The following is a 14648-nucleotide window of genomic DNA, read 5'->3' on the forward strand; positions in this document are numbered from 1 at the left end:
TTACCATTTCTACCGATCTGCGTGCCAGTTATGGTTTTCATATGCATATTTTCGTGGAACAATTTAATTTATTTCATATTAAAAGTCTTCGTATCTCAAAATAATTTTCAAGTGATGAATAAAAATGATATCTAAACCTAAATGAAAACTACACAAATCTAAAAGTAACTTCTATTGCCATTGCCAACTATGTAAAAATGGCCTACATAAAGCCAACAAATAAAATCATTACAGTCTGAAGGTGAAAAAAATATCCTGATAAAAAATAAATCACTTTGGCTACACATGGCCTTTCTGCCACGAACTTGAAACAATGTATCAACTAATCAACTTGGTCCAGCCAGATGCTTGAGCTAACAAACTTGCAACATTGTATAAAATATTTTGCACCCTCAGTTTCCCCTGCCAGTGACCTCCGGGCAGACACAACTGTAGGCTCTATACCAGGCTATTTGCGCAAGGACAAGAAGTAATCAGGTAGGCCTATTTTATAACATTTCTTCACCTCAAACAGCAAGGAGATATGCGTCAATCAAGACGTGCCATGAATCTTTTTTTCGGGCAACTGCTAAACGAAAAAAATTCTCAGTCGACCAACAGCCTATCGACCAGTTGACTAAATGGTGTCAGCCCTATTTGATACTGAGATAAAAATAGCTGCACTGGACTTTTAGCAGATTCATTTCAAAGGGTGATTCAAACAAAATACCCAGTTGCGTTGGCCGGGAATCGAACCCGGGTCAACTGCTTGGAAGGCAGCTATGCTCACCACTATACCACCAACGCTTACCAAATAACTACCTGGAGCAGTCTCTGTTTGAAAGTGAAAGTAAAACAAAACCACATTTTACATTAGCAGAATAATAATGGGGTTCCCTAAAACACATCACTGACATCACCAGGCGGTAAATTAGTTAATCAAATGAAATAAATCCATTAGGCCCTAATCTATGGATTTCACATAGCTGGGCAGGGGCCTGGGAGAACAAAGGCCCACCCACTTGGGAGCCAGGCCCACTCACTGGGGAGCCAGGCCCAGACAATCAGAATGAGTTTTCCCCACAAAAGGACTTTATTACAGACAGAAATACTTCTCAGCACCCCGCCCTCCCCCCGTCTGACGATTCTGCAGGTGAAGAAGCTGGATTGAGAGGTCCTGAGCTGGCGTGGTTACACGTGGTCTGCGGTTGTGAGGCAGGTTGGACATACGGCCAAATTCTCTAAAACAATGTTGGAGGCGGCTTGTGGTAGAGGAATTAACATTAAATTATCTGGAAACAGTTCTGGTGGACATTCCTGCTGTCAACGTGCCAATTACACACTCCCTCAAAACGCATTGTGTTGCGTGACAAAACTGCATATTTTAGTGGCCTTTTATTGTCCCCAGCACAACGTGCACCTGTGTAATGATTATGCAGTTAAATCAGCTTCTTGATATGCCACACCTGTCAAGTGGATGGATTATCTTGACAAAGGAAAAAATGCTGACTAATCAGATGTATAATTTTGTCCTTGACACATTTAATTGACACATTTAACATTTAATTGAAATACTCAAAAACGCATTGTGCTTTAATCGTGGCCATCAAAGTTAACATTCGATTGCATTTAGAATTGTTATTTGTTGCGCAATGACTGGGTTTACAAAAGCACGTTTCACTCCAGTGAGGAGCTACTCTTGCGTTGTCTGACAGGTGATAGGATACTCCGTTCCTCAAACTAGGCTCTGTATGCACTCAATTATGCAAATTAACCTATAAACCGATAAGCATGACCGGTCAAATGTATTTTCGGCACCTAACCAATTATCAGCTAACCTGTTAACATCCCTAAATTCGTTGTGGTTTGTCTTTTAGAACAATCCTAACGTAACATGTCACCAAGCTTATTGCTCCAGATCCATTGATTTCAATACAATGTTGATGTGAGTGATTCATTTGTGCATGCTACTGATTACAGTAGAACAAGCTAATCAATTACAGTTTAGAGTGGACGCTTGTCAAATGTTGATGCATGTGCAGTTTAGAAGGTACTAATTTAGCTGAATACAAGTAATCTGAACACAAGTGTGTAGAGAGTCATTTTTATGTTTTGGTCTTCAAAATATCACAACCTATTTCAGCGTATTGATTATGAATTTAAAACCGGTGTTTTGACACGGCTGTAATTAAAAAATCCATGACAATAGGAAGCAGAAACAGTATCATTTTCAACTAATGTTTTAGGAATAAAAATGATACTTTTAACATACATTTTCAACAGGATTCTAAAAACTTCTGAATGAGCCTAAAAACATTCTCTGATTTTGATGATATAACTGAAATTGTGAAAATGAGTTTGTCTAGCCTACTACGAGGTATATTATACCTACACCCTCCTCTAGGTGCAACGGCTATGGTCATGTTGTATTGCTCCTCTACAAAATGTCTGCCCCGTGTGAGGATCGAACTCACGACCTTCAGATTATGAGACTGACGCGCTACCTACTGCGCCAAGGAGGCGTATATGTGAACAACAAAAACATTGATCCTGAAATAGGATTCATGATTGGTCAATTCAATATCAAATGCAACTTTAATTGGTCATCAAAACTGACAGACTACGCACTTGTGATAAGGATTTTACTTGTAGACTTGAGAGTAGTTTTAGAACCATAAAATAATTTACATAATACTTGCCTTCAACCTAATTCTATTTAAAATAGTGTTGCCCAATCCCAAATCAACCCCTAGCCCTGATCCTGAAATAACTTGTATGGCTGTCAGGGCTGAAAAGGTGTGTGACTTAAAGGTAGACTCAGCAATACACATTTTGGAAGTAGCATTTTAGGCTGACATCCGTAAGAACAAACAGCGCAAAGCGAGGGGCTAATCTCCAAGAGTGAACAGTGCTCTCTGTGCCTAGGCAACAGGGTGTACTGTGCACCTCTCATAGTCTGTTCTGGACTTGGGGACTGTGAAGAGACCTCTGGTGCCATGTCTTGTGGGGTATGGTCATGTTGGGGCTATGGGCATGTTGTATTGCTTCGGTTGGAAGAGCTACAAAAACCCTGCCCCCTGTGAGGAGTGAATTGACAACCTTCAGATTATGAGATAGCTACATACTGCGCTGAGGCATTTTGAAAAAAACATTTCTGATTGGTCAATTTGATTTCAAACACAAATATTATTGGTCATCAAAAACAACAACAATAAAAATTGAGTTTATGACCCTTGTGTAGGGTCATATCACATAATACTTGCTCTCAACTTCATTAATACTTGCCTTCAACTTCATTTCACCGATACATCGATATTAGCCGTTTACCGATATATCGATAACCAATAAAAACGGGACTCATGCTTATCTGAACACTTGTGGCCATTTTTAACATGTGTCATTATGGTCACAGTGTACGAAATCAAAAGTTGAAGCATATTTCTCTGACCATTGCCTTTTTGGATGGCAATTTATGAGAACTCAGTGTGACATATAGATATATTTTTTCCACCACTGTAAAAGAATAGCCTAGATTGGGAGATATATCAGTATCGGTAAGTTTTGTCGCCCCAAAAATTGTAATCAGACGAAGAAAAAGCCATATCAGTCAGGCTCTATGAGATATAACTAGTTGGTGGGCAAAAACAGTCATCAAAACAGACATTGTATATGTCCGTACTTTACTATGAAAATGTCAATAGGTCACACAGACTGAGGATCAAGGAAATAGAATCTGCTTAGTACTGCAGTTCTCTCCTACGCAATTGCCTAGGCCGTAGGGCTAAGGGATGGGAGTTGTTTTGGGATAGGGCATGTGTAATACAATCTTGCAAAAGCTAAAAAGAGGTACATGAAAAAGCTTTACTGCCCCCTTTGAGGATCGAACTGACGACCTTCAGATTATGAGACTGACGCGCTACCGACTGCGCCAACGAGGCACATATCAAAGGTGAAAACACTGAGTTTGAAAGGATGTTCCTGATTGGTCAAATTAATATGATTGGGCAGTACAGACAATCGCTGTATTTGCCCCTTGTGATGAAATGTCTATTATAATTTAGATTAAGGCAGGGATACTCAAATACTATTTGAGAAGGTCCGATAACACAGATTTCCCAGGTGACAAAGGGCTGTATGGATATTGTCATTTATCAGCGCAGTAACAAACCCTCACCTCGCGACCCATGCGACCTCCCCTCCCCTCCCCTCCCCCCACCCCCTCAGCAACATACGCCACGTCTATTTCTATGGCCACAAGTACTGTTCATGACACAAACTGTTCACACCCCTCTTGTTGGTGGAGAGAATTTAGCAGATTTACAGCTCATTTCCTGCAATTCTATACATTTTGCCATGTGTTCATGTGATATCTGAGTGACTCAAACATTACAACAAAATCAATGGGCTAAAACACCTACCTAAAAAACATTAGCTGACATGGGCTACTTGATCCAACTGTCATAAATGGCTCTCCAATCCATGACAACAGGAAGCAGCAACAGTATCAATTTCAACTAATGTTTTAGGACTATAAATTATACTTTTAGCATACATTTTCAACAGGATTCTACTAAATCAGGTAAAAACTTCTGAATGAGCACAAAAATGTTCTCTGATTTTGATGATATAACTGAAATTGTGAAAATTAGTTTGTCTAGCCTACTACAAGATAAACTTAGCAAAAAAAGAAACATCCCTTTTTCAGGACGCTGTCTTTCAAAGATCATTCGTAAAAATGCAATTAACTTCACAGATCTTCATTTTAAAGGGTTTAAACACTGTTTCCCATGCTTGTTCAATGAACCATAAACAATTAATGAACACGCACCTGTGGAGTGGTCGTTAAGACACTAACAGCTTACAGACGGTAGGCAATTAAGGTCACAGTTATGAAAACTTAGGACACTAAAGAGGTCTTTCTACTGACTCTGAAAAACACCAAAAGAAAGATGCCCAGGGTCCCTGCTCACCTGTGTAAACGTGCCTTATCCCCTGACTACACCGCTCGCGTCGCAAAATACATTTAGGAATCTATGTTATTCAATTATTGCACCCACACTGCTCGCGCGCGTCTGCGTTGCCAAGGGCTAAAATAGAAGTCATACCTATTTCTGACGCAGATCGCGCTGCAAGTCCTGCCTCTCCCATCTCCTCATTGGTTTATAGAAGCAGGTACCCACGTGCCATCTCCTCATTGGTTATACCCATGTGGGTGATTGAAAGACGAACTGTTGCTGGTTGTCATGGTAATACTATGAAAGTTTAGTTGCCAATCACCATATAAGTTAAACGATGAAAAAGCCTGGAAGGAGGAGAGATGACTAGAAACGATTTGGTTCACCGTTTTTATGTGTGGAATAATTGTTGGAGTAGAGGAACTTGTGCATTTCAGGTAAAATAACAACCTAATGTTTATATCCGAGAACAAATTAGCTAGCAACAGCAATCTAGCTAAATAGGACAAATTAGCTAGCAAGTGCAAGCTAAATTGAGATAAATGTTAAATGCTTTTCGACCTGTCCCCAATTTAATGAAATTGGTTCAGAGTTTGTTTTGATATGTTAACCTGCGTGTCGTGATCGAGTTTGGTGTAGGGGGACAAAATAAATGTATGCACGAAGGAGCACGATGGCGCACTCGCGCAGCCGGTTTGGGTTCCGTGTCAGGCATGCTGCAAGGAGGCATGAGGACTGCAGATGTGGCCAGGCAATCAAATCAAATCAAATGTATTTATATAGCCCTTCTTACATCAGCTGATATCTCAAAGTGCTGTACAGAAACCCAGCCTAAAACCCCAAACAGCAAGCAATGCAGGTGTAGAAGCACGGTGGCTAGGAAAAACTCCCTAGAAAGGCCAAAACTTAGGGAGAAACCTAGAGAGGAACAAGGCTATGAGGGGTGGCCAGTCCTCTTCTGGCTGTGCCGGGTGGAGATTATAACAGAACATGGCCAAGATGTTCAAATGTTCATAAATGACCAGCATGGTCAAATAATAATAATCACAGTAGTTGTCGAGGGTGCAACAGGTCAGCACCTCAGGAGTAAATGTCAGTTGGCTTTTCATAGCCGATCATAAATTGCAATGTCCGTACCGTGAGACGCCTAAGACAGCGCTACAGGGAGACAGGACGGACAGCTGATCGTCCTCGCAGTGGCAGACCACGTGTAACAACACCTGCACAGGATCGGTACATCTGAACATCACACCTGCGGGACAGGTACAGGATGGCAACAACAACTGCCCGAGTTACACCAGGAACGCACAATCCCTCCATCAGTGCTCAGACTGTCCGCAATAGGCTGAGAGAGGCTGGACGGAGGGCTTGCAGGCCTGTTGTAAGGCAAGTCCTCACCAGACATCACAGGCAACAACGTCGCCTATGGGCACAAACCCACCGTCGCTGGACCAGACCGGACTGGCAAAAAGCCCTCTTCACTGACGAGTCGCGGTTTTGTCTCACCAGGGGTGATGGTCGGATTCACGTTTATCGTCAAAGGAATGAGCGTTACACCGAGGCCTGTACTCTGGAGCGGGATCGATTTGGAGGTGGAGGGTCCATCATGGTCTGGGGCGGTGTGTCACAGCATCATCGGATTGAGCTTCTTGTCATTGTAGACAATCTCAACGCTGTGCGTTACAGGGAAGACATCCTCCTCCCTCATGTGGTACCCTTCCTGCGGGCTCATCCTGACATGACCCTCCAGCATGACAATGCCACCAGCCATACTGCTCGTTCTGTGCGTGATTTCTTGCAAGACAGGAATGTCAGTGTTCTGCCATGGCCAGTGAAGAGCCCGGATCTCAATCTCATTGAGCACGTCTGGGACCTGTTGGATCGGCGGGTGAGGGCTAGTTCCATTCCCCCCAGAAATGTCCGGGAACTTGCAGGTGCCTTGGTGGAAGAGTGGGGTAACATCTCACAGCAAGATGTGGCAAATCTGGTGCAGTCCATGAGGAGGAGATGCACTGCAGTACTTAATGCAGCTGGTGGCCACACCAGATACTGACTGTTACTTTTGATTTTGACCCCCCCCCCTTTGTTCAGGGACACATTACTCCATTTCTGTTAGTCACATGTCTGTGGAACTTGTTCAGTTTATGTCTCAGTTGTTGAATGTTGTTATTGTTCATACAAATACTTACACATGTTAAATTTGCTGAAAATAAACGCAGTTGACAGTACGTTCATTTTTTTTCTGAGTTTATATTATACCTACACAGTCTTCTCAGTGCCTAGGCTATGGTCATGTTGTATTGCTCCTCTACAAAATACCTGTCCCCTGTGAGGATCAAACTCACAACCTTCAGATTATGAGCGTGACACACTACCTACTGCGCTAAGGAGGCTTGTAGCTAAAAACAAACCCCACTGATTTTGAAATAGGCTTTCTGATTGGTCAATTCAATATCAAATGCAACTTTAATTGGTCATCAAAACTGACAGACTACGCACTTGTGATAAGGATTTTACTTGTAGACTTGAGAGCAGTTTTAGAAACCATAAAACAATTTACATAATACTTGCCTTCAACTTAATTCTATTTAAAATAGTGTTGCCCAATCCCAAATCAACCCCTAGCCCTGATCCTGTAATAACTTGTATGGCTGTCAGGGCTGAAAAGGTGTGTGACTTAAAGGTAGACTCAGCAATACACATTTTGGAAGTAGCATTTTAGGCTGACATCCGTAAGAACAAACAGCGCAAAGCGAGGGGCTAATCTCCAAGAGTGAACAGTGCTCTCCGTACCTAGGCAACAGGGTGTACTGTGCACCTCTCATAGTCTGTTCTGGACTTGGGGACTGTGAAGAGACCTCTGGTGCCATGTCTTGTGGGGTATGGTCATGTTGGGGCTATGGTCATGTGTATTGCTTCGGTTGGAAGAGCTACAAAAACCCTGCCCCCTGTGAGGAGTGAATTGACAACCTTCAGATTATGAGATAGCTACATACTGCGCTGAGGCATTTTGAAAAAACATTTCTGATTGGTCAATTTGATTTCAAACACAAATATTATTGGTCATCAAAAACAACAACAATAAAAATTGAGTTTATGACCCTTGTGTAGGGTCATATCACATAATACTTGCTCTCAACTTCATTACAACTTGCCTTCAACTTCATTTCACCGATACATCGATATTAGCCTTTTACCGACATATCGATAACCAATAAAAACGGGACTCTCATGCTTATCTGAACACTTGTGGCCATTTTTAACATGTGTCATTATAGTCACAGTGTACGAAATCAAAGGTTGAAGCATATTTCTCTGACCATTGCCTTTTTGGATGGCAATTTATGAGAACTCAGTGTGACATATAGATATATTTCTTCCACCACTGTAAAAGAATAGCCTAGATTGGGAGATATATCAGTATCGGTAAGTTTTGTCGCCCCAAAAATTGTAATCAGACGAAGAAAAAGCCATATCGGTCAGGCTCTATGAGATATAACTAGTTGGTGGGCAAAAACAGTCATCAAAACAGACATTGTATATGTCCGTACTTTACTATGAAAATGTCAATAGGTCACACAGACTGAGGATCAAGGAAATAGAATCTGCTTAGTACTGCAGTTCTCTCCTACGCAATTGCCTAGGCCGTAGGGCTAAGGGATGGGAGTTGTTTTGGGATAGGGCATGTGTAATACAATCTTGCAAAAGCTAAAAAGAGGTACATGAAAAAGCAAATGCCCCCTGTGAGGATCGAACTCACGACCTTCAGATTATGAGACTGACGCGCTACCTACTGCGCTAAGGAGGCTTATATCAAAGGTGAAAACACTGAGTTTGAAAGGACGTTCCTGATTGGTCAAATTAATATGATTGGGCAGTACAGACAATCGCTGTATTTGCCCCTTGTGATGAAATGTCTATTATAATTTAGATTAAGGCAGGGATACTCAAATACTATTTGAGAAGGTCCGGTAACACAGATTTCCCAGGTGACAAAGGGCTGTATGGATATTGTCATTTATCAGCGCAGTAACAAACCCCCACCTCGCGACCCATGCGACCTCCCCTCCCCTCCCCTCCCCTCCCCCCACCCTCTCAGCAACATGCGCCACGTCTATTTCTATGGCCACAAGTACTGTTCATGACACAAACTGTTCACACCCCTCTTGTTGGTGGAGAGAATTTAGCAGATTTACAGCTCATTTCCTGCAATTCTATACATTTTGCCATGTGTTCATGTGATATCTGAGTGACTCAAACATTACAACAAAATCAATGGGTTTAAACACCTACCTAAAAAATATTAGCTGACAGTTGATTCAACTGTCATAAATGGCTCATTAATGACTGAAACAACAAGAGGAAAACTACTGATGTACTACCAAATTTAGAAATTGTGCATTCTACTATTACAACTTTGTAGAGTAAGCTGAAAGCCCAACTGAGTTCCCGCGGTCCGTATTGACCCCTCTCTGGGTCTGGATGCGGACCGCAGTTCGCCAATTGAGTATGGCTGTACAAAGGTTTCTGATTATCTAAATGATTAAACAATGTTACAGTACATTAGGTCCTAGGATACACATTTCCAAATACCAGTCAACAAGGGACACAGTCCTTTGACAATTACATGCTATGGTTAATTATACTGTATCATAATGGATTAATAAGCAAAACCTCAGCAACTTTCCTGATTTAGACCTCCACCACCACAAAGCAGAAAACCCTTCTAAGTAAACATCCAATAGATATGTCTGAACCCTATAATATGAGGTCTGACAAAAGTTGATCATAAAAATTAGTTGAAACCATCCTTGGTTAGGTTATTCAATGTGTGGGCCTATCTCCCCAGTTTGCAGACAGCTAAGCCACATTTGCTTGGTCACACACACTCTTTTAATGTATAAGGCATGAGAAATTTGAGCCACCCCTCCCTCCAACTCAGCCCTGTAGTAGACATCACTTGCTAGTGTGCAACATGAAAATGCTGAGCAGGGAATTCTCTGGCATTGTGAATATAAAGGATTGGGATTGAAGAATGTCTGTGAGTGCAAATAGTCATCCTAGACAATTTATTTAAATAACTAGTCCAATATGCTAATAACGGTATAGCCATAATCTTGATAAATTACTTAATTTACTTATCCTATAGGCCTAGCTAGGGCTACTTTGGGATATTATGGGTGGTAAGGTTGTAGCCACTCCCATTCTTTAGAACTACTTTTGGCCTTTAGCTGTCAGGTTCTGTAGTGTAGTGGTTATCACGATTGCCAAACACGCAGGGGCCAGTCGTGTATAGGCGTAACAGAGCTTTTGGTGACCTTATTTGACCTTTTCTGCTGCTTTTGAGACACGGTTCGATCCCTCCTTGGGGCACTACTTGATTGAGTAAATAAAACAATAAACAATCACAATACAGTAACTACTGGTCACTCTAATGTATTATTATTCTAATGTATTCATTATAGAAATGTGTCAGTTATTAATGATAAACCTTTAAACTGCACTCTTCCTCCCCACATTTCTATTCTTCAGCTCCAGATGACAAAACCTATACACAGTCCAAGGGTTGCAGGTCTGCCAACTTCCTTCTGGTCTCACATTGTATTCAGAGAAATATCCAATAAACCAAAGACATTGCTTTAACTGTGAATGTATTTATTGCAGATATTTTCCTCAAATAAAATGTAGCATACATAAAATAAACAACTTATTACAATTTATTTACATTGGATCTAATGTGTGTGTGTGAGACAGAGACATGTTTTTCAACTCAGAAAAAAGCACACAGAAATTCCTCAACCTGTAAACATTAAGCCATAGTCTTTTACAATATTATCATTCACACTTTGATTTGATAGATATCATAAGGTGAATGCACCAATTTGTAAGTCGCTCTGGATAAGAGCGTCTGCTAAATGACTTAAATGTTAAATGTTAAATGTTAGAGTAATTATGTAGATATTGAGAATGGATATGAAGGAGTAGATATCTCCAATCCTAAAATAAAATGGAGCAAACATTAAACAAACAAGTAATTACAACTTATTTACATTGTGCATAATGTGTGTGAGTGCATGTTGTTTTATTTTTCCTTGTCAGCCACCCATCTCTGCTTTGTCAGTCTTGATAGGCCCAGAGTATGCACTTCTGGGTGAGGCTGTCAGCCAATTGTGGAGTGCATGGCAGATCTGAAAGAAAGATGCACAAAGTGACAGTAAGTATACAGAGCTGGTGTAACTGAGTCAGGTTTGTAGGCCTTCTTTCTCGCACACGCTTTTTCAGTTTTGCCCACAAATGTTCTATAGGATTGAGGTCAGGGCTTTGTGATGGCCACTCCAATACTTTGACTTTGTTGTCCTTAAGCCATTTTGCCACAACTTTGGAAGTATGCTTGGGGTCAATGTCCATTTGGAAGATCCATTTGTGACCAAGCTTTAACTTCCTGACTGATGTCTTGAGATGTTGCTTCAATATATCCAAAAATGTTCCTACCTCATGATATCATCTATTTTGTGAAGTGCACCAGTCCCTCTTGCAGCAAAGCACCCCCACAACATGATGCTGCCACCCCCGTGCTTCACGGTTGGGATGGTGTTCTTCGGCTTGCAAGCCTCCCCCTTTTCCCTCCAAACATAACAATGGTCATTATGACCAAACAGTTCTATTTTTGTTTCATCAGACCAGAGGATATTTCTCCAAAAAGTACGATCTTTGTCCCCATGTGCAGTTGCAAACCGTAGTCTGGCTTTTTTATGGTGGTTTTGGAGCAGTGGCTTCTTCTTTGCTGAGCGGCCTTTCAGGTTACATCGCTATAGGACTCATTTTACTGTGGATATAGATACTTTTGTACCTGTTTCCTCCAGCATCCTCACAAGGTCCTTTGCTGTTGTTCTGGGATTGATTTGCACTTTTTGCACCAAAGTACGTTCATCTCTAGGAGACAGATAAAAATCTCTTAAGGATCCGCCCCTTTAAAAAAATGTTTTGCCTAAAATGGCATACCCAAATCTAACTGCCTGTAGCTCAGGTATTGAAGCAAGGATATGCTTATTCTTGATACGATTTTAAAGGAAACATTTCGAAGTTTTTGAAATGTGAAATTAATGTAGGAGAATATATCACAAAAGATCTGGTAAAAGAAAATACAAAGAAAAACCAACCGTTTTTTGGGGTATTTTCTTTGTACCATCATCTTTGAAATGCAAAAGAAAGGCCATAATGTATTATTCCAGCCCAGGCTCAATTTTGGCCATTAGATGGCAGCAGTGTATGTGCAAATGTAACCGATGTGAAATGGCTAGCTAGTTAGCGGTGGTGCGCGCTAATAGCGTTTCAATCGGTGACGTCACTCGCTTTGAGACCTTGAAGTAGTGGTTCCCCTTGCTCTGCAAGGGCTGCGGTTTTTATGGAGCGATGGGTAACGATGCTTCGTGGGTGACTGTTGTTGATGTGTGCAGAGGGTCCCTGGTTCGCACCCGGTTCGGGGCGAGGGGACGGACTAAAGTTAAACTGTTACACAAAGTTTTAGACTGATCCAATTTGTAAGTCGCTCTGGATAAGAGCGTCTGCTAAATGACTTAAATGTAAATGTAAATTAACCATTGCATTTCTGTTCAAAATGTTGTCTCAAGATTGCCCAAATGTGCCTAATTGGTTTATTAATAACTTTTCAAGTTCATAACTGTGCACTCTCCTCAAACAATAGCATGGTATTCTTTCACTGTAATAGCTACTGTAAATTGGACAGTGCAGTTAGATTAACAAGAATTTAAGCTTTCTGCCAATATCAGATATGTCTATGTCCTGGGAAATGTTCTTGTTACTTACAACCTCATGCTAATCGCATTAGCCTACGTTAGTTCAACCGTTCTTTTGGCTTGCCATAACAAAGGGGTTGAATTCTTATTGACTCAAGACATATCAGCGTTTCATTTTTAATTAATTTGGAAAAACATAATTCCACTTTGACATTATGGGGTATTGTGTGTAGGCCAATGACAAAAACATCTATATTTAATCAATTTTATATTCAGGCTGTAACACAACCAAATATGGAAAAAGTTAAGAGGTGTGAATACCTTCTGAGGACACGGTATGTTGTAGCGAATTTTTTCAAAGATGCATTATGATGCATTACAAGCTCAAAACATTTATTTTAACCAAAAATACAATTATGACAATAACTGTGGCCATTTGCATGACAATTAATCAGCACAGCCCTAGTGGGATGTATTTTAAGACATGATTTGTGTTAATCTTTGTTGCTTTTAGCATTTAATGACACATACAGCGCATACAGTACCAAATACACTAAAGGCTCAACTTGTAATACATGAAAGGAAAAGATAGTGGCCAGTACGGGTATCGAACCCGCGACCTTCGCGTTATTAGCACGACGCTCTAACCAACTGAGCTAACCGGCCATACAGCTCAGATCAAAATGTTATAAATTTGAATATTGTCAACAGAAATAGTGGAGTGAGATAACTACTTTGGAGTTTTATGCTATGGTCACACAATGCTAGTGAGTTTGTGTGCCCACTGCACGGTTTATATACATGGTTGAGGATTAAATTCAGCAGCCTCTCTCATTGCCAACACTTTGATCCTTAATGAGTGGGACACTGTACTTGCTCCAAGTAAACTACAATGGAATATTGCTGGAGCAAAACAGCCCAGCATTTTTCCTTCTTGTTTGTAGTCTGCCACCATTCACTGTACAGTGATAGCAAACTGTGACAAAGTAGACGTGGAACACAAAATGCATAGCACAGTCAAATAACTAAACATCCACCCTGTGGTTTTAGACCTCGTGGCGCAACGGTAGCGCGTCTGACTCCAGATCAGAAGGTTGCGTGTTCAAATCACGTCGAGGTCAAATCTTTTTCTCTCTGTGATCAAAAAACATCGGAGAAAACAAACATTAGACATAAGTGATAATGCCCGAGAGGCCGGTGTTTGGAAGGTATAGGCACTGGTGTTGTTCGTCTCGGGCCGGCAAACTGTGCCAATATATCTTCCAACACCGGCTTTGCGGGCATGATCACTTTTGTTTTTACAACAGGTTACCAACATATTAAAATTGGAAGATATATTGGCACAGTTCGCCGGCCCGAGACGAACAACACCAGTGCCAATATACCTTCCAAACACCGGCCTCTCGGGCATTATCACTTATGTCTAATGTTTGTTTTCTCCGATGTTTTTTGATCACAGAGAAAAATATTTTTTCTTTTGTTTTTACAACGGGTTACCAACATATTAAAATAATGATTGACATATTTTCACTAAACATTTTATTTTGATTAATTTACTCATACTATTTCGTCTATCCACAAGCTAACACAATAACTTAAAACTGAAGCTGGAAAGACTCCAAACTAGCTGCACTTCGTTTCGTTTGACTTTTTTTCAATTGACATTTCTTTGTCTATATCCATAAAAATGATGCCAGCTGATTCATGATCTCGACTTGCTGAGAAACGCTGCCTGCATCTCTCTCTCTCGTCCCGACTCCCGACCCATACACCTCCATTACTATTTGAACATTGAAACAATGTTGCAAATGTCAGAGAGACAGACAGCAAGGTTTATACAAATCTCTGCTGTTGAAAACTATATGTTAGTCTAACAGAAATGTGAGATAATGTCCAGATGCTTTTTATAGTGGAGGCTAATGAGACAGTAGATTGCGCAGTCAGATAGAACAGAGTA

At 40.9% G+C, this 14648-nt stretch overlaps 6 non-coding genes across 6 annotated transcripts; 1 reads left to right on the forward strand and 5 right to left on the reverse strand.

Moving 5' to 3' along the window:
• Positions 1-714: 714 nt before the first annotated feature.
• On the reverse strand, positions 715-786 carry trnag-ucc. Its single transcript has one exon. It is a non-coding gene; the product is annotated as a tRNA-Gly (tRNA).
• A 1642-nt stretch (positions 787-2428) lies between these two features.
• On the reverse strand, positions 2429-2501 carry trnam-cau. Its single transcript has one exon. It is a non-coding gene; the product is annotated as a tRNA-Met (tRNA).
• Positions 2502-3844: 1343 nt separating this feature from the next.
• trnam-cau lies at positions 3845-3917 on the reverse strand. Its single transcript has one exon. It is a non-coding gene; the product is annotated as a tRNA-Met (tRNA).
• A 4752-nt stretch (positions 3918-8669) lies between these two features.
• Positions 8670-8742, reverse strand: trnam-cau. Its single transcript has one exon. It is a non-coding gene; the product is annotated as a tRNA-Met (tRNA).
• A 4541-nt stretch (positions 8743-13283) lies between these two features.
• trnai-aau lies at positions 13284-13357 on the reverse strand. The gene has a single exon. It is a non-coding gene; the product is annotated as a tRNA-Ile (tRNA).
• Positions 13358-13740: 383 nt separating this feature from the next.
• trnaw-cca lies at positions 13741-13812 on the forward strand. Its single transcript has one exon. It is a non-coding gene; the product is annotated as a tRNA-Trp (tRNA).
• Positions 13813-14648: the final 836 nt, after the last annotated feature.

The sequence above is a fragment of the Salvelinus namaycush genome, chromosome 25 (genome assembly GCF_016432855.1).
Source record: "Salvelinus namaycush isolate Seneca chromosome 25, SaNama_1.0, whole genome shotgun sequence".
Taxonomy (NCBI): Eukaryota; Metazoa; Chordata; class Actinopteri; order Salmoniformes; family Salmonidae; genus Salvelinus; species Salvelinus namaycush.